This window comes from Erpetoichthys calabaricus, chromosome 6 (assembly GCF_900747795.2).
Source record: "Erpetoichthys calabaricus chromosome 6, fErpCal1.3, whole genome shotgun sequence".
Classification (NCBI taxonomy): Eukaryota; Metazoa; Chordata; class Cladistia; order Polypteriformes; family Polypteridae; genus Erpetoichthys; species Erpetoichthys calabaricus.
Genome location: NC_041399.2, coordinates 122719852 through 122744959, shown reverse-complemented (window position 1 = coordinate 122744959; position 25108 = coordinate 122719852). Strand labels below are relative to the sequence as shown.

Genomic DNA, 25108 nt, shown 5'->3' with positions numbered 1-25108 from the left:
CAAAAGACCCCAGGACAACGTCTAAAGAACTGCAGGCCTCACTTGCCTCAATTAAGGTCAGTGTTCACGACTCCACCATAAGAAAGAGACTGGGCAAAAAACGGCCTGCATGGCAGATTTCCAAGACGCAAACCACTGTTAAGCAAAAAGAACATTAGGGCTCGTCTCAATTTTGCTAAGAAACATCTCAATGATTGCCAAGACTTTTGGGAAAATACCTTGTGGACTGATGAATCAAAAGTTGAACTTTTTGGAAGGCAAATGTCCCGTTACATCTGGCGTAAAAGGAACACAGCATTTCAGAAAAAGAACATCATACCAACAGTAAAATATGGTGGTGGTAGTGTGATGGTCTGGGGTTGTTTTACTGCTTCAGGACCTGGAAGGCTTGCTGTGATAGATGGAACCATGAATTCTACTGTCTACCAAAAAATCCTGAAGGAGAATGTCCGGCCATCTGTTCGTCAACTCAAGCTGAAGCGATCTTGGGTGCTGCAACAGGACAATGACCCAAAACACACCAGCAAATCCACCTCTGAATGGCTGAAGAAAAACAAAATGAAGACTTTGGAGTGGCCTAGTCAAAGTCCTGACCTGAATCCAATTGAGATGCTATGGCATGACCTTAAAAAGGCGGTTCATGCTAGAAAACCCTCAAATAAAGCTGAATTACAACAATTTTGCAAAGATGAGTGGGCCAAAATTCCTCCAGAGCGCTGTAATAGACTCATTGCAAGTTATCGCAAACGCTTGATTGCAGTTATTGCTGCTAAGGGTAGCCCAACCAGTTATTAGGTTCAGGGGGCAATTACTTTTTCACACAGGGCCATGTAGGTTTGGATTTTTTTTTCTCCCTAAATAATAAAAACCACCATTTACAAACTGCATTTTGTGTTTACTTGTGTTATATTTGACTAGTGGTTAAATGTGTTTGATGATCAGAAACATTTTGTGTGACAAACATGCAGAAGAATAAGAAATCAGGAAGGGGGCAAATAGTTTTTCACACCACTGTATATATATATATATATATATATATATATATATATATATATATATATATATATATATATAATGATCTGCTTCTCGCAACTGAAAGAGGGCACCGTGGTGGATGTTAGCCGACTTGCTGACCAACCACAAGCGTTACCTGGTAGGTAACCACCCATACAATCAGATTGTGATTCAGACTACGAATGCCATGAATGCAATTACCCCGATCTACATGCTGTCAAATGAACGAACCACACGCCGTGGCGCAACGTTAGAGGCTTCGCTTCTGCCGTTGATGTCCGAGGTTCGGTTCCCCGAGAGTGGAGTGGAGTGCAGTGAGTGTGTACGCCTGATGAGCCCAGAATTAGGGCAAAACACGTGTCGCGTACTCTTTGCATTATTTGACAGTAAAACTATTTCAACCATTCTATGATCTGCTTCTCGCAACTGAAAGAGGGCACTGTGGTGGATGTTAGCCGACTTGCTGACCAACCACAAGCGTTACCTGATTGGTAACCACCCATACAATCAGATTGTGATTCAGACTACGAATGCCATGAATATACAGTATTTGTATATTATACAGTCATATGAAAATGTTTGGGAATCCCTCTCAGCCTGCATAATAGTTTACTCTACTTTCAACAAAAAAGATAACAGTAGTATGTCTTTCATTTCCTAGGAATATCTGAGTACTGGGGTGTTTTCTGAACAAAGATTTTTAATGAAGCAGTATTTAGTTGTATGAAATTAAATCAAATGTGAAAAACTGGCTGTGCAAAAATTTGGGTACCCTTGTAATTTTGCTGATTTGAATGGAAATTGGTTGGATTAGCTCGTTAATCCTTGAACTTCATAGACAGGTGTATCCAATCATGAGAAAAGGTATTTAAGGTGGTCAATTGCAAGTTGTGCTTCCCTTTGACTCTCCTCTGAAGAGTGACAGAATGGGATCCTCAAAGCAACTCTCAAAAGATCTGAAAACAAAGATTGTTCTGTATCATGGTTAAGGGGAAGGCTCCAAAAAGCTATCCCTGAGGTTTAAACTGTCAGTTTCAACTGTAAGGAATGTAATCAGGAAATGGAAGGCCACAGGCACAGTTGCTGTTAACACTAGAATTACCAGAGCCTACGAAAAAACTCGTATATCCGGCCCACCTTAAATCGCTTCTTAAATCCGTTCACACCTCTCCGCCAGCATCCTTTGTCCTCTAAATGTGCTGATAAAAGACAAGCTGCCAGCAGCCGGCTATTCCATCCCCCCACCGACTTAGAACGTGAGCGAACTTTTCCCAGCTCACGCCTTGATTGTTTACCTGGGAGTGAAGTGCAGTTTTACAGTGGAAATGATAGATCGTTATTTGGAAGACACGCATGAAATGTGCGTTCCGTTTCTAAAGTAATCTGTGTAAACACATTGTTAAAACAGAAACTTTTTCATATTTTAGTAATAAATGTTACAAAATGTAGTAGGCATAAACTATAGAATATATAAAGCCCGAGTTCCAAAGATCAAATAAACACTTTCACAAAAGCTTCAAGAATGATTCAACAGCTTCTGTGGCGTAGCGAGCTAAGATTTGCCTCTTAGCGCAGAGCAGGTTTTCCTTGCCTCACAGACCTGAGTTCGATTCCCCGCTGGGGATGAAGTGTTGCTTTTTTTTTTCTTTTCTTTTAAACCTCAAACGGACATAAAATTTATACATTGGTATGCACTGTCAGTTACTGAGATCGTTATATTTTCATGTGGGATGCTCCTTTTCAAATATTTTTTTAACAATTGAGACTGCAATTAACAGGAACAACTGTCCTTATAACTTATTTTTAAGATCCATAACACACAGACAGAAAGAGCACTGCGTAATAGAGAGACAGACAGGCAGAGAAGTCACTAGATATATAAATAAACAGGGAAGCCACATGTACTGAAAGAAAAAAAGAACAACATGTGCGTTGTCCCTGAGGCACTGAATAAGCGCAGGCGCTCTAACATCACCCCTCCCCCCATCTCATCGGGGCTTCCCTGTTTATTTATATATCTAGTGACTTCTCTGCCTGTCTGTCTCTCTATTACGCAGTGCTCTGTCTGTCTGTGTTTTATGGATCTTAAAAATAAGTTATAAGGACAGTTGTTCCTGTTAATTGCAGTCTCAATTGTTAAAAAAATATTTGAAAAGGAGCATCCCACATGAAAATATAACGATCTCAGTAACTGACAGTGCATGCCAATGTATAAATTTTATGTCCGTTTGAGGTTTAAAAGAAAAGAAAAAAAAAGCAACACTTCATCCCCAGCGGGGAATCGAACTCAGGTCTGTGAGGCAAGGAAAACCTGCTCTGTGCTAAGAGGCAAATCTTAGCGCGCTACGCCACAGAAGCTGTTGAGTCATTCTTGAAGCTTTTGTGAAAGTGTTTATTTGATCTTTGGAACTCGGGCTTTATATATTCTATAGTTTATGCCTACTACATTTTGTAACATTTATTACTAAAATATGAAAAAGTTTCTGTTTTAACAATGTGTTTACACAGATTACTTTAGAAACGGAACACGCATTTCATGCGTGTCTTCCAAATAACGATCTATCATTTCCACTGTAAAACTGCACTTCACTCCCAGGTAAACAATCACGGCGTGAGCTGGGAAAAGTTCGCTCACGTTCTAAGTCGGTGGGGGGATGGAATAGCCGGCTGCTGGCAGCTTGTCTTTTATCAGCACATTTAGAGGACAAAGGATGCTGGCGGAGAGGTGTGAACGGATTTAAGAAGCGATTTAAGGTTGGCCGGATATACGAGTTTTTTCGTAAGCTCTGGTAATTCTAGTGTTAAACCCAGGTCTGGCAGGCCAAGAAAAATACAGGAGCGGCATATGCGCAGAATTGTGAGAATGGTTACAGACAACCCACAGATCACCTCCAAAGACCTGCAATAACATCTTGCTGCAGATGGTGTATCTGTAAATTGTTCTACAATTCAGCGCAATTTGCACAAAGAACATCAGCATGGCAGGATGATGAGAAAGAAGCCATTTCTGTACTCATGCCACAAACAGAGTCACTTGTTATATGCAAATGCTCATTTAGACAAGCCAGATTCATTTTGGCACAAAGTGCTTTGGACTGATGAGACAAAAATTGAGGTATTTGGTCATAACAAAAAGCACTTTGCATGGTGGAAGAAGAACACCGCATTCCAAGAAAAACACCTGCCACCTGCTGTCAAATTTGGTGGAGGTTCCATCATGCTGTGGGGCTGTGTGGCAAGTTCAGGGACTGGGGCCCTTGTTAAAGTCGAGGGTCGGATGAATTCAACCCAATATCAACAAATTCTTCAGGATAATGCTGAAGCATCAGTCATAAAGTTGAAGTTACACAGGGGTTGGATATTCCAACAAGACAATGACACAAAACACAGTTTGAAATCTACAAAGACATTCATGCAGAGGAAGAAGTACAATGTTCTGGAATGGCCGTCATAGTCCCCTAACTTGAATATCATTGAAAATCTATGGTATGATTTGAAGCGGGCTCTCCATGCTCGGCAACCATCAAATTTAACTGAACTGGAGAGATTTTGTATGGAGGAATGGTCAAAAATCCCTCCATCCAGAATCCAGACACTCATCAAAGGCTATAGAAGGTGTCTAGAGGCTGTTATATTTGCAAAAGGAGGCTCAACGAAGTATGTATGGGGTGCCTAAATTTACGCACCTGTCTAATTTTGTCATGATGCATATTGCATATTTTCTGTTAATCCAATAAACTTAGTGTCACTGCTGAAATACTACTGTTTCCATAAGGCATGTCATATATTAAAAGGAAGTTGCTACTTCGAAAGCTCAGCCAATGATAAACAAAAATCCAACGAATTAAGAGGGGTTCCCAAACTTTTTCATATGACTGTATAAAAAAAATCTCGAGTCGAGACGTGATCATCTTGGAGAGACACTTTGAAGTCCCGCGAGACTACTTGCACGTCACGCCCTACTTACAAACATTTTCGCAGACACTTTAACGTCCCACGAGACAAGGAAGTGAGACAAAAGGACAGCTACTCTACAGGCTGTTAAATGATCGTCGCACAGCGCAACATGCAGATCACGCAGCATGGCAGCAGCAGCTGCTGTACAGGCTTTTAATTGATCGACGTGCAGCGATACGTGCAGATCATGCAGCTCAGTAGCAGCTAGCAGCAAGCCAGCAGCTGATACATCCGCATCTCCTTAGTGTGCGTTCAGGCCCTCCTCCCCTTTCAACGCGAATGGCAGAGACGATGGCTAGCATGAACGCGCCTCCGGGGGTGGGCGAGCGAAGGTTAGAATTCTATGATCGCACTGAGATATATATACTTTGTATGTATGGGGGGGTGTGTGTGTATACGTGTGTGTGTATATATATATATATATATATATATATATATATATATATATACTAGCAAAATACCCGCGCTTCGCAGCGGAGAAGTAGTATGTTAAAGAGGTTATGTAAACATATATATATATATACATATATATACATATCTACATATACATATATACATATACAGTAATCCCTCGCTATATCGCGCTTCGCCTTTCGCGGCTTCACTCCATCGCGGATTTTATATGTAAGCATATTTAAATATATATCGCGGATTTTTTGCTGGTTCGCGGATTTCTGCGGACAATGGGTCTTTTAATTTCTGGTACATGCTTCCTCAGTTGGTTTGCCCAGTTGATTTCATACAAGGGACGCTATTGGCAGATGGCTGAGAAGCTACCCAACTTACTTTTCTTTCTCTCTCTCTTGCGCTGACTTTCTCTGATCCTGACGTAGGGGGATTGAGCAGGGGGGCTGTTCGCACACCTAGACGATACGGACGCTCGTCTAAAAATGCTGAAAGATTATCTTCACGTTGCTACCTTCTGTGCAGCTGCTTCCTGAAGCGACATACTGCACGGTGCTTCGCATACTTTAAAGCTCGAAGGGCACATATTGATTTTTGCTTGTTTGTTTTTCTCTGTCTCTCTCTCTCTCTCTCTCTCTCTCTGCTCCTGACGGAGGGGGTGTGAGCTGCCGCCTTCAACAGCTTTGTGCCGCGGTGCTTCGCATACTTAAAAGCCAAACAGCCCTATTGATTTGTTTGCTTTTCTCTATCTCTCTGACATTTGCTCCTGACGCGCACTCCTTTGAAGAGGAAGATATGTTTGCATTCTTTTAATTGTGAGACGGAACTGTCATCTCTGTCTTGTCATGGAGCACAGTTTAAACTTTTGAAAAAGAGACAAATGTTTGTTTGCAGTGTTTGAATAACGTTCCTGTCTCTCTACAACCTCCTGTGTTTCTGCGCAAATCTGTGACCCAAGCATGACAATATAAAGATAACCATATAAACATATGGTTTCTACTTCGCGGATTTTCTTATTTCGCAGGTGGCTCTGGAACGCAACCCCCGTGATGGAGGAGGGATTACTGTATATATATATATATATATATATATATATATATATATATATATACATATACACATATATATACATTTATATACACATACATACACACACACATATACACATACATACATAGTGCGTTGTAACACGGGCTGTGATTGTTACATGGGAGGGAGACGACAAATCACAGCTTCCCGCTTTCTAATCGGGCCTGTGATTGGTGCTTTGACTGATGCCCAGATCCCACAGTATCTCCCCTTAAGAGTGGCGTTAGGCAAGTGTAATTGAATAGCGGTGCTGCAAGTTTAGCTTTACACCTGTTTTTAAGGCTTATTGACTGAAAGGGGCTTTCATGAAAAAAGTTAGGGCTTTGCTACAGGATACACCCTCCACAAGTTAAGGAAGTAAAAATAAAGGTATATATTTCTGTTTTATTTAAACCTTTTAAGTTTGTATGCGGGTGGCATGGTGGCGCAGTGAAAGGTGCCAGTTAGGAGACCCGGGTTCGCTTCCCTGCGTGGAGTTTGAATGTTCTCCCCGTGTCTGTCTGGGTTTCCTCCGGGTACTCCGGTTTCCTCCCACAGTCCAAAGACATGCAGGTTAGGTGCACTGGCGATTCTAAATTGTCCCTGGTGTGTGGGTGTGTGCGCCCTGCAGTGGGCTGGCACCTTGCCCGGGGTTTGTTTCCTGCCTTGTGCCCTGTGTTGGCAGGGATTGGCTCCTGTATTTAGGATATAGCGGGTTGGATAATGGATGGATGGACATTTGTATGCATAGCCCCATTTGCCCGTTTTCATTTTTTTTCTTTCTTCAGTAATATTTCAGCAAACCCGGAGCTTGTCAGTTCAAATCCTGGTACTGACACCATTGTGTGACCCTGAGGAAGTCACTTCACCTGCCTGTGCTGCAAAAAAGAAAAGAAATGTAACAAATTGTATCTCAGATGTTGCAAGTTGCTGGAATAAAAGCATAAGTCAAATAGATAAATATGTATTATACACATAGGAACTATTAATTTATTTTCAGTTAAGTCATCTGCAGCAAACCTTTATAAATGAGGGTTTCTCCTTTTTAGATAGTGCAAACTGTTTCTTCGTCATTGAGGTTTTCTCTTGGAGAGCTTTTTTCATTTCATTGAAAATTAAAGCAGCAGCTGCCAAAATATGTAGCTTTCTTATTAATTTTTCAACATTGTGTAAAGTAACTTTATAAAGTAACATAAAAGGTTTAAATACTGGTTATCCTTTTACACTAAAATATTACTAAAGAGATACAAAAAAAGTAAAATGCATATGTTGTTTTTCTTTAAGGAGATTAAATATTACTGAAGAAAGAAAAAAAAAAAAAAAACTAAAACAGCCAAATGGGGCTATGCATACGAACTTAAAAGGTTTAAATAAAACAGAAATATATACCTTTATTTTTACTTCCTTAACTTGTGGAGGGTGTATCCTGTAGCAAAGCCCTAACTTTTTTCATGAAAGCCCGTTTCAGTCAATAAGTCTTAAAAACAGGTGTAAAGATAATAACAATAACAATAAGCTACGCAAACCCACCAAGACATGGAATCGTTTAAATCAAGGCGCTGCGCTACCTTCTTCCAGATCGGCCCCAAGGCGTTCATATTTTTCCAAAGCAGTTCTGGTCTCCATCGGCATCTGAGTCGAAAAACACCATCCCATACTAGTAGTTAACGATTAACACATTTCACTGATAATATGTTGCGCCTATTTATCTGGTGTACCGACATTTTTGCGTGTTTAACGGCTGAAATCCAACGTGGTTTGTGCCCTTCAGAATGAAAACAGTTTGCATTTACCTTTTTAATAAAAGGCGAGCTTTTAAGCCTGAGAAATCACCCTGTAAATGCACACGTTTAATTGCACATGTGTTAATATGTATGCTTACACAGTATTAAAAGACACTCAACAATTAATGCCATTTACCTTCGTTCCCGCGTTTGATAAAAGGCGAGCTTTTAAGCCTGAGAAATCACCCCGTAAATGCACACGTTTAATTGCACATGTGTTAATATGTATGCTTACACAGTATTAAAAGACACTCAACAATTAACGTCATTTACCTTCGTTCCCGCATTTGAGTCGTGCTGTAAATCTCTTCCTTGTTTTCAGTTCACGTGATTATTACGTAGGAGGCGTGATGACGCGATACGTGACTCCGCCTCGTCCATTACAGTATATGGACAAAAAAGAGGTTCCAGTTATGACCATTACGCGTAGAATTTCGAAATGAAACCTGCCTAACTTTTGTAAGTAAGCTGTAAGGAATGAGCCTGCCAAATTTCAGCATTCCAGCCAGGACACCCAGGAGGACCGGAGGAGGGCTTATGCCTCCCCCAGACCACGTGGGGGCGACCGCCCTGGTTGCTTTGGGGACTACGGGAACAGAGCTTTGAAGCTCAACCCTATAGGGGCCCGTGGTCACCGCCAGGGGGCGCCCCAATGTCTATGGAGCCCTGGCCCTCAGCACTTCCGCCACACCCGGAAGTGCTAGGGGGAAGAACACCAGGGACACCCGGAGTGCTTCCGGGTGCACAGCCGGTACTTCCTCCACACTGGGAAGTGCCAGCGGAGGCTAATCGGGAGGCACCTGGAGCACATCCGGGCGTGTATAAAAGGGGCCACCTCCCTCCATTCAATGGCTGGAGTCAGGTGGAAGAGGACGGAGCTCATAGGAGAGGAGTGGAAGCGGCGAAGAGAGGCATTGTTGAAGGCCTGGACTGAGGGTGATTGGTGCTGTGGCACTGGGTTGTGTGCTTCATTAGTTCTAAATATTATGTAAATAAATGTGTTGTGGTGCTTAAGCAATGTCTACCTGTCTGTGTCCGGGCTGTTCCCCACTATATATATATATATATATATATATATATATATATATATATATATATATATATATATATATATATATATATATATATACACATAATACAGGTGCTGGTCATAAAATTAGAATATCATGACAAAGTTGATTTATTTCAGTAATTCCATTCAAAAAGTGAAACTTGTATATTAGATTCATTCATTACACACAGACTGATGTATTTCAAATGTTTATTTCTTTTAATGTTGATGATTATAACTGACAACTAATGAAAGTCCCAAATTCAGTATCTCGGAAAATTAGAATATTGTGAAAAGGTTCAATATTGAAGACACCTGGTGCCACACTGTAATCAGCTAATTAACTCAAAACACCTGCAAAAGCCTTTAAATGGTCTCTCAGTCTAGTTCTATAGGCTACACAATCATGGGGAAGACTGCCGACTTGACAGTTGTCCAAAAGACGACCATTGACACCTTGCACAAGGAGGGCAAGACACAAAAGGTCATTGCTAAAGAGGCTTGCTGTTCACAGAGCTCTGTGTCCAAGCACATTAATAGAGAGGTGAAGGGAAGGACAGGATGTGGTAGATTTGTGAGATTCACAAAGAGTGGACTGCAGCTGGAGTCAGTGCTTCAAGAACCACCATGCACAGACGTATGCAAAACATGGGTTTCAGCTGTCGCATTCCTTGTGTCAAGCCACTCTTGAACAAGAGACAGCGTCAGAAGCGTCTCGCCTGGGCTAAAGACAAAAAGGGCTGGACTGCTGCTGAGTGGTACAAAGTTATGTTCTGTGATGAAAGTAAATTTTGCATTTCCTTTGGAAATCAAGGTCCCAGAGTCTGGAGGAAGAGAGGAGAGGCACAGAATCCACGTTGCGTGAGGTCCATTGTAAAGTTTCCACAGTTAGTGATGGTTTGGGGTGCCATGTCATCTGCTGGTGTTGGTCCATTGTGTTTTCTGAGGTCCAAGGTCAACGCAGCCGTCTACCAGCAAGTTTTAGAGCACTTCATGCTTCCTGCTGCTGACGAACTTTGTGGAGATGCAGATTTCATTTTCCAACAGGACCTGGCACCTGCACACAGTGCCAAAGCTACCAGTACCTGGTTTAAGGACCATGGTATCCCTGTTCTTGATTGGCCAGCAAACTCGCCTGACCTTAACCCCATAGAAAATCTATGGGGTATTGTGAAGAGGAAGATGCAATACGCCAGGCCCAACAATTCAGAAGAGCTGAAGGCCACTATCAGAGCAACATGGGCTCTCATAATACCTGAGCAGTGCCACAGACTGATCGACTCCATGCCACGCCGCATTGCTGCAGTAATCCAGGCCAAAGGAGCCCCAACTAAATATTGAGTGCTGTACATGCTCATACTTTTCATGTTCATACCTTTCAGTTGGCCAACATTTCTAAAAATTCTTTTTTTGCATTGGTCTTAATTGATATTCTAATTTTCTGAGACACTGAATTTGGGACTTTCATTAGTTGTCAGTTATAATCATCAACATTAAAAGAAATAAACATTTGAAATACATCAGTCTGTGTGTAATGAATGAATCTAATATACAAGTTTCACTTTTTGAATGGAATTACTGAAATAAATCAACTTTGTCATGATATTCTAATTTTATGACCAGCACTTGTGTGTGTATATATATATATATATATATATATATATATATATATATATATATATATATATATAATATTTTTTTTTCAGTACTTATTGCAAGTGTACAAAAAGGAGAGAATTTTAACTTAGTTAATTAATTTTCAGTCTTCTGCAATATCAGTAATTCATTAATTAAATAGGTAAGAGTCTTACTTTATTTTTCTTATCTTTCTCTATGGATGGGGGCTTCAAGCCAGTAGATTATATCAAGATAACTGAAGCACACTCATTTAAGAAACCGAATAATACAATTTATTAATAAAGACAAGGATTATAGAAATATAATAATTGCATATAAAGTAGACCCCCGCAAAGTCGTGGTTCAGAGTTCGCGGCCTCAGTCATTCATGGATTTTTCCTTAGAACCTATCTAATAATTGTTAGTGGAAACCGCAAATATCCTCCGCAATTTTTATGGCTTTTATTGTGGCAATACTGCACTGTAGGGAGGCCAGGAAGCAACTGTATTGGAAAACGCGGCTTGGGATGGTGAAAGTAGCCAATAGAATTTGAAACTGCAACTCCCAGCAGTCCCTGCAGTGGCTCTGATTGGTCTTCTGCTGAGGGTGCTGGGGCTGTTGGTGTCAAAGGATGTCAGCGCGGCTTTTAAAAAGGGGGCCGGTGACCAGAAGCAAAAAAAAAAGTTTTTGTAATTTGTGTTACAAGTTCCTGTCTGCCTGCCTGCCTGCCTGCCTTCTGTTGGGTTACCTGTACTTATTCGTTTTGTCCTGGATCGTTTCGTGCATCTGGATTGTCTGCCGTCTGCCTGTGTACAGTACATGAGGACTGTAAGTGGATTCATGGCCATCCTGCAAAGAAAGGAGCGCATCTGAACTCGTCCACCCGTCTTCACCATTTCAGGAACTAGCGATAGGACTATCTTTACATTCCCATTCAACGTGCGGATCTCTGGACTACAGTGGTACCTCTCGTCACGACCGTAATTCGTTCCAAAACTCTGGACGCGACCCAATTTGGTCGTGACCCGAACATAATTTCCCCATAAGATTGTATGCAAATACAGTTAATCGATTCCAGACCGTAAGAACTGTATGTAAATATATATTTTTTTAAGCACTAAAATAGTTAATTATACCATAGAATGCACAGTGTAATAGTAAACTAAATGTAAAAGCATTGAATAACACTGAGAAAACCTTAAACATAGAAAACTAACATTGTAAGAGTTTGCGCTAGACCCTTGCAAACCGCTTGCTGTAAACACTTTTTTTTTATGAGTTTTAAGCACAGGGAAAAAAATTAAACGCCACTTCTCTTGTGAGAAGTCGAAGAAGGAATTTTTTTCAGCAAATCACCATGAATCTTCCTGGCTTTCTCGCATATGATCGGCTCGGTTACGCTATCCCCTGCAAGTTACTTCTCGTTCAACCACACTAGCAACAGTTTTTCCACCTCTTCCAGCACTTGAGACCTCTGTTTGGTTAATATTGTAATTCCTTTTGCAACATCAGCTTCTTTGTTAGGCCCTGTATACACAAACAAAAGAGAATGGGAAATCATTGGCGCATATGAATGCTCATAGGGAAACTGGCCGCCAGTGTTTTTGTACGCCACCGGAGCGTGTGGTTGTGAAAAGATGCAAAATTTTGGCAAACTTTTTGATCGTAACCCGATTTGTACGTGTTTGGAAACGTTTGTGACCAGAGGTTCTACTGTATCTGTTTTCATCATTACATTTCATCTGTTGCCGTTTTTCATGAACGTTTTTCTTGATTTACTCTGTGTGTTTTGTTTGTGCTTTGTTGTATTTAATGTGTAATTGCCGTAAGGGGAACAGGGGTGGTATCATTGTTTTCATTTATTTCATTTGTTTTCATTACATTCTTTATTTGCTGTTTGATTACCGGTTTGCTTTGTTTTTGTCTCTGTTTATTTGTTTGTGAGTGCGTGCAGGTCCGGCCAAGGCTGGGTGCGTCCCTGGAATCTCCACCATAAAAATAAATAAATCGCCATCTTCTTGACGGTGTGAATCTTAGCGGCACCGGACCGGTACAGCGTCATTCATTTCTCCTTGCTGCTGATTGACTGTGACGCATCCCCAGTTGAGTGTTCTTCAAAAAAACCCTCTTAAAAAACGCTGATAGACTACCTTCACATTACTCCCTTACTTGCTGGGCTTACTTGCGGCTGCTGTGTCGCTTGATATGCTTCTTGCGCGATGCTACGCACTTAAAAGCCTGAACAGCACGTGTCCTTTTTGGTTGATTGCTTTGTTTCTCTCTCCTCCTTCAGACATCCTCTGCTCCTGTTGCAGATCCCACTCCCGTTGTGCTCCCCTATGATGTTTGTCTATTCTTTTAATCGATAACTAACTGCATACTGAGCTTGTTTTACTTCTGAAAGAGACATGTTTGTTTGAAGTGTTTGAATGAAGTTCCTGTCTCTAAAATCTACTGTGATTCTGTGCAGTTGTGTGACCCAAGCATTACACCCTGCAGCACCGCAGCCTGACTGTCTCTGGGATTGAGCCGCTGCACTATAGCCTGCCAGCATCAGTGCTTACCTATGTGTGCTTGCGTGCAGCCAGTTCAAGTGCAGTTGGCTCGGTGATTTCATCCATGGCATCAGTTACACCTTGTACATATTGTTCCAGTAGTATTTTAAATAGTTTTTACAGTTCATTAAAAGTCTGTAAAATGATCAGTGTTGTAGTAATTGTGATGCTCTTTGCATGAAAAAAGTGTTCCATTAAAATTTCACTTTTTCTTTGTGAATTGTGACGTTTACTTAAAGTGCAGCAACCAAGTATCTGGCAGTTTAAGAGTTAAAGCCCCAAGATGCCGCCGATAGTGCCTGCACCTTCTAAGGCTTCTGGCAATGAAAACGCGCTTGCATGAATTACAGTGGGCGGCACGGTGGCGCAGTGGGTAGCGCTGCTGCCTCGCAGTTGGGAGATCTGGGGACCTGGGTTCGATTCCCGGGTCCTCCCTGCGTGGAGTTTGCATGTTCTCCCCGTGTCTGCGTGGGTTTCCTCCGGGCGCTCCGGTTTCCTCCCACAGTCCAAAGACATGCAGGTTAGGTGGATTGGCGATTCTAAATTGGCCCTAGTGTGTGCTTGGTGTGTGGGTGTGTTTGTGTGTGTCCTGCAGTGGGTTGGCACCCTGCCCAGGATTGTTTCCTGCCTTGTGCCCTGTGTTGGCTGGGATTGGCTCCAGCAGACCCCCGTGACCCTTTGTTCGGATACAGCGGGTTGGAAAATGGATGGATGGATGGATGAATTACAGTACATATAGCGGTAACATCGGTATTTTACATTCTAGCACTGCGGGAGACATACCAGTACAGTACTGTGCAGTATACAGGTTTACCTTTACATTCTTTTTTTAGGTAATATATTAAGATGAGTTTGAAATTAAATTAAAGTGTTTTGGGGGCATACTTAGGGTTTAAACTATAAAAATAGGCTTTTTTTTTTAACCACATCCAAAATTTGCTTTTTTTCACAATTTGCGGGTGTTCTAGGAACGTAACCCCCATGAATTTTGAGGGTGTACTGATATATATATATGCTTTTATCATACTTCTATAATCTTTGTGTTTAACAATAAATTGTATTGTTCTGATTTTTAAAACAATTGTGCTTCAGTTACCTTGATCAAAGTCTAAAGGCCAGAGACCCACCTGCTACAACAGAGAATGGTAAGGTAAATCAAGCAGGAGCCTTGCCGAATCATTGAATTAATTACCCGCATTATCCATGGCAAAACCGATAATAAATTAACCAATTTCTTTTTTAAATCCCACATTATTATGCCGTCCTCCTGGGTGGCTGTGTTATTGGTAATTAATCATCAAATTCCTACACTGGCATACCACAGCATAGAAAATTGCACTGGCTCACCCAATGTTGATGATAAGGAATTCATGCAAAATCTATTTGCATCCATTCCCAATGTGAACAGTCATAAAATTATAATGGCTGGGGACTTTAATTGTGTTTTAAATCCACTCTTAGATAGGACTCCTGTGACAAGGGGGACAATATCTAATACTGCAAAGACAATTACACAGTTTATAAATGATCACAACTTATCAGACCCCTGGAGGTTTCTTAACCCAAACTCAAGAACATATTCGTTCTACTCACCAGTGCATTATAGCTACTCAAGAATTGATTATTTTTTTTATAGATAATAATTTCTTGCCTACAATTAAATCATGCAAATACGACACAATTGTTATCTCCGACCATGCCCCTCTAGTCTTGGAGCTAAAATCATTAAGCCCCTCACACTCACCTCGTAGATGGCGCCTTAACCCTCTTCTACTGGCAGACGAGAACTGCACAGAATTTATATCCAAACAAATCAGCTTTTTCCTAGAGACAAACATGCCCACAGATGTTTCCGCAGGAACACTCTGGGAAACTCTAAAGGCCTTCTTAAGAGGACAGATTATTTCATTTGTTTCCCACAGAAATAAATTAGAAACCAAGAAAGTGTCAGAGCTAAGAAGCGAAATTACTAGAATAGATGAAGAACAAGCCAGGCGTCCAAGTGAAGCTCTCCACAGGAAAAGGCAGGCCCTGCATACAGAACTTAACATCTTAACAACTAAAGAAACTGAACAACTTATTTATAAGTCTAGACATCATTACTATGAACACGGAGAAAAAGCTAATAAGCTTTTAGCTCAACAAATTCACAAACAAGAAGTTCGCAATCTCAATACCAGTAATTACCAACACGAATGGAGAAGAAATTATAGACCATAAAAATATAATGCACGCATTTAGAGATTATTATAAATCCTTATATTCTACTGAGCTCAAAGAAGACAACACACAATCTAATGCATTTCTGGATACATTACAGACACCACAAATAGATGCTTTAAGTGCTGAGGAACTGGATAAACCTCTAATGCTAACAGAATTACTAGATGCTATAAAGTCACTACAAAGTGGGAAATCAGCAGGCCCTGATGGTTACCCCGTAGAATTTTATAACAAATTCTCCACTCAGCTAGCTTCCCTCTTATTGGCAACATTTACAGAAGCTCGAGACAACCAAATATTACCTCAAACATTTCGACAAGCATTAATCACCGTCTTTCCAAAACAAAATAAGGACTTGTTACAATGTGCATCATACAGACCAATTTCACTCCTGAATAATGATGTTAAGATACTCTCAAAAATTTTAGCTAGAAGGATGGAGAAAGTGCTGCCCTCGGTAATATCACAGGATCAAACTGGATTTATTAAAGGCCGACATCTATCTTCCAATCTCCAACGCTTGTTTAATGTTATATATTCGCCAGCAAAATCAAACACCCCAGAGATATTAGTATCATTAGACGCAGAAAAAGCATTTGATATGATTGAATGGAACTATCTTTTCACTGCATTGGAGAAATTTGGGTTTGGCCCGAATATTTGTGCATGGATCAAACTACTGTATACCAATCTAGAAGCTTCAGTTTATATTAATAACATTTGCTTAGACTACTTTAAGCTAGAACGTGACACCAGACAAGGATGTCCCTTGTCACCACTGCTGTTTGCAATCGCCATTGAACCACTGGCGGTTCACCGCCGAAATTCTTATCAGATAAAGGGGATTGTCAGAGAAGGACTGGAACAGAAAATTTCTCTATATGCAGATGATATGGTTTTATGTATATCAGACCCAGAAAACACTGTCCCTGCAGTTCTAACAGTACTAACAGAATTTCAAAAGATATCTGGTCTTAAAATTAATCTGAATAAAAGTAAACTCTTTCCAGTGAATTCACAAGCATATAATATTAGATTGGACATCCTACCTTTTACCATAGCAGATCAGTTTAAATACCTAGGGGTAAATATCACAAGTAAACATAAAGCTCTTTATCAACAAAATTTTGCCGTCTGTATGGAAAAAATTAAGCAAGACCTGGATAGATGGTCAACCCTTCATCTCACTCTAAGAAAGTGAAGAAGAATTAACGCTAAGATGAATATCCTTACTAAACTTCTTTTTTTATTTCAAAACATTCCAATATATATCAATAAATCATTTTTGAAGCAATTAGATTCAACAATAACCTCTTTCATTTGGAACTCAAAACACCCACGTATCCGAAGAGCAACCCTACAAAGACCTCAGGCAGAAGGTGGCATGGCTCTACGTAATTTTCAGTTTTATTACTGGGCAGCAAACATACAAGCCATAAAAACCTGGACACAAAAAAACGAACATACACAGGCTTGGTTCGCAATAGAAGTAAAATCCTTTAGTACTTCTTTATACTCCCTGCTCTGCTCTCTAATAATTGCAAGTTATCGCAAATATACTAATAACCCAATTTTGCTTTACTCACTTAGAATATGGAACCAAATTAGAAAGCATTTTAAGATGGAAAATCTTTTATCGGTGTCACCTCTGCAAGAAAACCACCTCTTTCAACTCTCGCAAACATATCCAGTTTTTAATACCTGGAAAAGTTTTGGGATTAAAATGCTCAGAGATCTTTATATAGACAACATATTTACATCTTTTGAACAATTACATTCAAAATTCAACCTCCCAGCTACACATTTCTTTCACTATCTTCAAATTAGAAATTTTGTTAAACAGAAATTGCCTGATTTCCCTCACCTCGCACCCTCCACAATGCTGGAAAAAATACTGCTCAATTTCGAGGAATTAAACACCATTTCCGCATTATATAAAATCCTATTAGAGTCCCTACCTTTCAAAGATCCAAGAGGACATTGGGAAGAAGGTCTCTTAATCAATATATCAGAAAAGGAGTGGAAGGTAGCAAAGCAGAGAATTCACTCGAGCTCCATATGCGCAAAGCATAGAATTATTCAACTAAAAATTATGTATCGAGCTCATCTGTCTCGCTTAAAACTGTCCAAAATGTTTCCAGGGCAAGATCCAACCTGCGAATGCTGCAACCAAGCTCCTGCCTCACTGGGTCACATGTTTTGGGCCTGCAACAAACTAACATCATTTTGGACCAGAATTTTTAAGTGCCTTTCAGACAGCCTTGGGGTCACAATCCCTCCTAACCCATTAACAGCTCTGTTCGGGGTTCTTCCAGATGGACTTGAAGCGGAGAAGAACAAGCAAACTGTGATTGTATTCACTACACTTTTGGCACGCAAACTTATTTTGTTAAATTGGAAGAATCCTAACTCTCCTCTGATAAGTCAGTGGGAAACAGATGTTTTATATTATTTGAAATTGGAAAAAATCAAATTCTCAGTTAGAGGATCTGTACAGAATTTTTTCAAAACCTGGCAGGATCTAATCAATAATATTTTAGAATAAGAGAAATAATTATTACCATTTTATTTCCCTTCTCCAATTTTTTTTTATTTATTTTTTTTATTTATTTACCTATATATATTTCTTCCTTTCTTTTGTTTATTTTTGCCCTATTAAAAAGCCCTAAGTAATTCTCCTTTGGCTAAGCTCTCCTTCTCAAGGGTGGGGTTTGATTTATCTTTAATTATTTCTTGTTATGAATTAATCTATATGTATGGAATGATTACAATAAAATTAATAAATAATTTTTAAAAAAATGCTCCAGCACTGTTAGACCATAGAAGACCCAAAGAGTGTCTGATCTAAAGAAAACATCCCAGAGAGCTGAGCGTAAATGGAGAAAAACTAAATTGAATGTCCACTGTGAAATATTGAAGGCTAACATAACAGAATACAACAACATAGTCTGCCTTAATAGACAGTGCTACTTCCGAGAGTAATCCGAGAGTTTTATTTTATACGGTTGATTGCTTGTTAAACCCAGATCACTCAATGGAATGCCTCCAAAAAACTTCTAGTGATACTTGTGAGGCTTTTGCTATATTTTTTAATCACAAAATTAATGATATCAGAAATAATATAGTACATCCACCCAATACTGATCCTATTAAGTCCCGCTATTCAATTTTAAGCGAATTAAATTCTTTCACCAGGAAAGATTTACCCAATCTATATAGAATAATTTCTCAAATGAGACCCTACACCTGCATCCTTGACCTGATACCAACAAGTTTTTTCAAAGAAGTATCTGGCATGCTAATTGATAGTGTGCTTGACATAGAAAATTGATCATTAGATATAGGGGTCTTCCCAGACTGTCTTAAGACTGCTGTTGTTAAACCCCTGCTCAAGAAAAATAATCTTGACTCCTCTGTTTCTGACAATTTTAGACCTATTTCTAACCTGCTTTTCTTTTTTTTTTAATTTTATTAATTTTATTGTCATCATTCCATACAAATAAATCAATTTTTACAAAAAATATGATTGAAAACAAATCAACCCCCACCCCTGAGAAAGAGAGCATAGCCAATGGAGTAAAACTTAAAGCTAGTAAAAATAAATAGTTTTGGGATTAAAATGCTCAGAGATCTTTATATAGACAACATATTTACATCTTTTGAACAATTACATTCAAAATTCAACCTCCCAGCTACACATTTCTTTCACTATCTTCAAATTAGAAATTTTGTTAAACAAAATTGCCTGATTTCCCTCACCTCGCACCCTCCACAATGCTGGAAAAAATACTGCTCAATTTCGAGGAATTAAACACCATTTCCGCATTATATAAAATCCTATTAGAGTCCCTACCTTTCAAAGATCCAAGAGGACATTGGGAAGAAGGTCTCTTAATCAATATATCAGAAAAGGAGTGGAAGGTAGCAAAGCAGAGAATTCACTCGAGCTCCATATGCGCAAAGCATAGAATTATTCAACTAAAAATTATGTATCGAGCTCATCTGTCTCACTTAAAACTGTCCAAAATGTTTCCAGGGCAAGATCCATCCTGCGAACGCTGCAACCAAGCTCCTGCTTCACTGGGTCACATGTTCTGGGTCTGCACCAAATTAACATTATTTTGGACAAAAATTTTTAAGTGCCTTTGAGACAGCCTTGGGGTCACAATCCCTCCTAACCCACTAACAGCTGTGTTCGGTGTTCTTCCAGACGGACTTGAAGTGGAGAAGGACAAGCAAACGGTGATTGCATTCACTACACTTTTGGCACGCAGACTTATTCTGTTAAATTGGAAGAATCCTAATTCTCCTCTGATAAGTCAGTGGGAAACCGATGTTTTATATTATTTGAAATTGGAAAAAACCTAATTCTCAGTTAGAGGATCTGTACAAAATTTTTTCAAAACCTGGCAGGATCTGATCAATATTATTTTAGAATAAGAGAAATAACTATAACCGCATTTAATTCCCTTCTCCATCTCTTATTTACATATATACTTATTTCTCCCTTTCTTTTGCTTATTGTTGTCTTATTAAAAAGCCCTAAGCAATTCTCCTTTAGCTAAGCTCTCCTTCTCAGGGGTGGGGTTTGATTTGTCTTCAATTTGTTTGGTTATAAATTGATCTATTTGTATGGAATGATTACAATAAAAATTAATAAAATATATAAAAAAAAAAAGAAAATTGCACTGGCCTTCACAGACGTATTGAAAATGTGAAGGATGTCACTTCCCACATTAAAGGAATGCAGTCTCCAAAAAAAAAAAAATAATAAAAAACTTGCTGTGCCCTTTCTGTCACTGATATGGACCCCCAAGTACTTGTAGGAGTGCACCACCTCTAATTCCACTCCCTGAATAGTGACTGAACATAGAGGCCCTGTGATGTTGAGAAAGTCAATAACCAGTTCCTTGGTTTTGCTGATGTTAAGATGATGCAGACAATTCTCTTTGCACCAAGAAACAAAATTCTCTTCATTCCAGTAATCTGTCTGTGTCTCTCTTATCAATACACCCCATAAATGTAGAATCATCTGAACATTTCTGCAAGCAACATGAGCTGGTTTTATATTTTATAGTCAGAGGTGTAGAGTGACGAGAAAAGGAGACAGGACTGTTCCTTGTGGTAGTCAGTCCTTAAGTCTCACAAACTGTGACCTGCTAGACAGACAGTCCATTATCCAGAACACCATAGGATCATCAACCTGCATGTCTCTAAGCTTACACCTTAAAAGGGACAGCTGGATGGTTTTGAAGGCACTGGAGAAATCAAAAAACAATCGTAATCCTCACTGTGCTGTTGGCTTTTTCCAGGTGTCTGTGTAAGAATAAGTCTTGTGGAGCAGATGGATAATTGCATCCTCCTCTCCAGTCCTTGTCCTGAATGCAAACTGTAGTTAATTCAGGTGGTCTACCACAAAAGGACTCATATAGTCCAAGACCAGTCTCTTAAAAGTCTTCCTGATGTGAGATGTAAATTCCACTGTACTGTACTCATTACGTGAAGAGGTGCCTGCCTTCATTGGAACAGAAACAATGCAGGATGTTTTCCACAGAAGCTGAACTTTCTGGAGCCTTAGGTACAGACTGAAGAGGTGACAGAGGACATCACAAGGTTGGTCAGCACATGTTTTAAGTACTTCAGGACTGACTCTATCTGGTTCCACAGCGTTTCCTGTGTGTAGCTTTTTTAGTTGTCTCCTTACTTGGTTTTCAGTTATGGACAGCTCAAACCAATGGTTAGTGGTAGACCCATCAGAGGCCATTCCGGTTGACGTAGTAGGAATTGTTGCTGTAGTAGGGATAGTGTGTTAAGACTGGTTATAGGAAGAAGGTGGCAGTGGAAGGGAAAATCTATTAAAAATTGTGTCAGAGAAATAACTTTGCCCTTCTAGCACCTGAACCCTGGATTGCTTGACTCCAGTAATTGTTCCTAGTCCATTCAAGACATTTTTCATGTTATTCTTATTTGGTTTGTTTTCTGTTTTAGCTTTGTAAGCTATCTTTCCTTCTCTCAGCTTTTTCGTTATTGAAGGTGTTGAACGTTAAAGGGAATGGCAAAAAGCATGTGTACAAAACATAGATTTAAGTTGATTTGAGATTTTTAAAGGAACTTGATGTGTCATACATATGGTTTTATGTGTCTGTCTGTCTGTCTTTCTTTATGCTCAGGCTGGTTTTGCCTTACGCACATATGCAAAATTTAAGCTTTGAATTTAAGCAACGTTTTATACATGAGACTCCTGATGCTTTAACTTTCTAAATCAGGAGACTGTTATGTTTCAGCCAGGGTTCATCTCCTGGCTGGTGTTCATATTCTTGTTTTACGTATTTTTTGTTCACATCTGGGTCATTGTTTTATGTTAATGTAACTTTCACATATTATGTGATTTGTGTACTTTGCCTTGGTGGTGTTCCATGTGTTTTGTGGGTGATCCTTTAAGAGGAAGGGCCACCTACCAGTCACTGCCATGAACTGTCCTCCGTCCTATAAATCCTGAGGGTTTCCTCATAGCTCCTGAAAGTTCATTGTATGTGCACTCTGTGAGTTTGGTGAGTTACTTTTTGTGATTTTTTTTTTTTTGGTGCTTTGGATTTATTGGATATTTCATCATTTTGCTCTAGTGCATTTTTACAGTGTTAATGGCACTGACTCCGTGTGATCCTAAACTGGATAAGCCGGTTTGAAAATGTACAGAAGAATTTTTGAAATATTGTTTTGCAGTAAATGAAAAAATAGTGACAAAGTGAAGGGCGCCCATTGTTCCACAGCAGTTTTCAAATTGGTTATCTTAATACAAGAAAGACTTGTACAATTGCCACTACAGGGGGTCCTTGGGTTACAACGTCTTGACATACGTCATTTCGAGTTTACAACACTGACTCCCATAAAAACTTTAAAAAATTGAGACGTGAGAAGGAATAAAGGTAAGGATTTCTTTTTACACTCATTTTTTCTGTTACTACAGTACAGTGCACAGTATAGTATATTTATGTCCTTTTCCTTTTTGTGTGGCTTAGTTGTGTTTTTATGTTCTAGATTATGATTTTGCAAATGTGTTAGGATAGGTAAGTGACTTAGGCTAGGGTGTGTTTCGACTTACACAAAAATTCGGGTTACATCACTGTTGTAGGAACGGAACTGTGTTGTAATCCGTGGACCCCCTGTAATTTGTTTTATAAGGAACACAGAAAGATAATAGCTCACTGCAGCACTGCTTTATTTGTCTGAAAAATGTGTCAAGCAAGCAACATAGGCTAAATTAGTAAGTGAAAACTAAACACCTCTAGTGTGAGCTGAAAGTTTATAGATAGCAAAAAGCTAATGCTGCTGCTGGGTTTTTGTTGATAACAGGCTCAATCAAAAGTTTCAGTAGGCAAAATGAAGTCCACCTTCAGTGTGTAGAAAGTTTACACAATATCTAATTACTTATCTGAGATCCCACATTTCCTTAAAACAACCTGACAGTGGTTGATCACATTTCAAAAACAGGCACAGCATAACTTTAACGTAATAATACTTTGGTTTTAAAAAAAGCCATTTAAAAGATAAGTTTGAAATTTTTCATATGAAGTTATTTTTCGTAATCACAGTATACATTAGTTTGCTACTGGAAATTGTTCTCTTAAGCAATTTTTAAAATTACAAAAAAAAACTGTTTATGTAGTTTAAAATGAGTTATATGGAATACTGGTTAAAGTGTGAGAACAAGCACCTTAAACCTTTCAGAAAGTATGTCAAATGCATTTTTGAGGTATGCTTATGACAGCAAAGGAAACTTAGAAGTAATACATTGTATCACTTACTCTTGGCACTACATTTCCTGAGAGAAAGGTACATTCCTATTCACTTGTCTGTTCACACTTAAAGATATGGGTGGAGTTTTCATGTAAGTAAGGAAGTAAGACATGCCTGAAGCTGTTTAGTGTGATATGACATGTTGCCATCAAGTGTGTATAAAAGGTCAAAGAAGTTTGTTTTTATGCCTATAAGAAGGAAGGACAACTTGTGATTTGTATTTTTCTTAATGTGGCTGCAGAATTTTGTGAAAGGCATGTTTTGTAGTCATGTAACAGTGGTTCATTGTTTTCTTTCACCTTTAAAAATTAACACATTAATTATTTTTGGGGGAAAATTATAATGATTTAATATGAGGTAATTTGGTGAGAACTCCTGCTACACTGTTGATTGATGGAATATAAATAGAAGAGAGATTTGGGCACTTACACCAAGATATATATTTCATAAAGTGTATTTCTTAAAAAATTGCCTTAAAGAAGACGTGCAAAAAGTGTGAGGTTAAGCATGCGCTGGTCTCTTAATTAATGGTGAAAACATAGGCAGGTACAAAGTTCATTCATTTTATCATAAAGAGAGATTATCTCATGAAATTTATACTCCGTGGAGGAGCTCATGCCTGCTGCCAACACAGCCTTGCAAGTACTTTGCCCTTCCTGAAGTACACTGTAGCCTTTAACTTATAGTTGAGTCAATATCTGGACTTGCTTATAAAACACCCACCTTATCAGTAGTAATAGTAATTGTAACATTTCTCAAAACCACATTAGTGTAGTCAAAGAAAATAAGCAACAGTAATAGTGATGTCAGGTTTAGGAAAACGACATACCTACAGTTAATGTTGTCATAATGGCCTTAGCATCCCCACTCCCAAATATGATTTATTAATACCTAAAGATTTGAATAACATACTTTATTAGATACTGTATATTGTTATATACTATTGCAAGTAGTGTTTGATTTTATGCACTTTAATGTTTTATACAGTTAATTGCATGATTGCAGTATGATTTGCCATTTTTTATGAATAAGCAAGAATAATTATTTTACTGAACTGATTAGATATGACTACTAAAACATTTTGGATCTATATTTTTGGTACTGGTAGCAAAAAAGCTCCATTTCTTGTAAAAAAAAAAAAAAAAAACACCAAGAATGTCTTACTTATTAAAACACATTTACACTACATGGCACCAGAGAGCTATTTTCATCTGCTTCATAGCCTAAATTTATATCTTTAAGTCATAAAATAATTAACTGTGTAGCAACACTGCTTTTAAAAGTAGTCTTGCACGTGTGTGTTTTGTCGTTTTTAAGCTAAAAACCCGCTGACAGCACCGCTAACATTGGCTAATTAGTCTTTTTACTGCCTCTCCAACACTCGACTTTTCTCCAAACCATTCAGTCTGGATAAATCCCAGACTGAGTTATCCATCTATAAACCTCTTCTTCGGTTCAGAGTTGCAATGTGCTGGTGCCTGTTTTGACCACCTTGGGTGCAAAACAGGAAACAAACTACTATTTAGTAGATTTTTGATGTAATGGAAAAAATCTAACAAGTCCAAGCTCGGTCCTATTATTAATCAATGATAATTAATCAGTTTCAGATACAGGACATGGTACATTAAAATGAAAG

The 25108-nt window shown here is 39.1% G+C and overlaps 1 protein-coding gene across 5 annotated transcripts in view; it reads left to right on the top strand.

Moving 5' to 3' along the window:
- The window catches only part of guk1a (guanylate kinase 1a), a 122049-nt gene that overhangs the window by 12326 nt on the left and 84615 nt on the right, over positions 1-25108 (top strand). Inside the window, exon 1 of one of the 5 annotated variants that reach the window (XM_051928902.1) lies at positions 22447-22601. The exons of the other annotated variants lie outside the window; for them this stretch is intronic. The gene's annotated coding sequence lies outside the window, so the exon portion shown is untranslated. Of the gene's footprint in view, positions 1-22446; positions 22602-25108 lie in introns of those variants that run through there. 5 annotated transcript variants of the gene reach the window in all.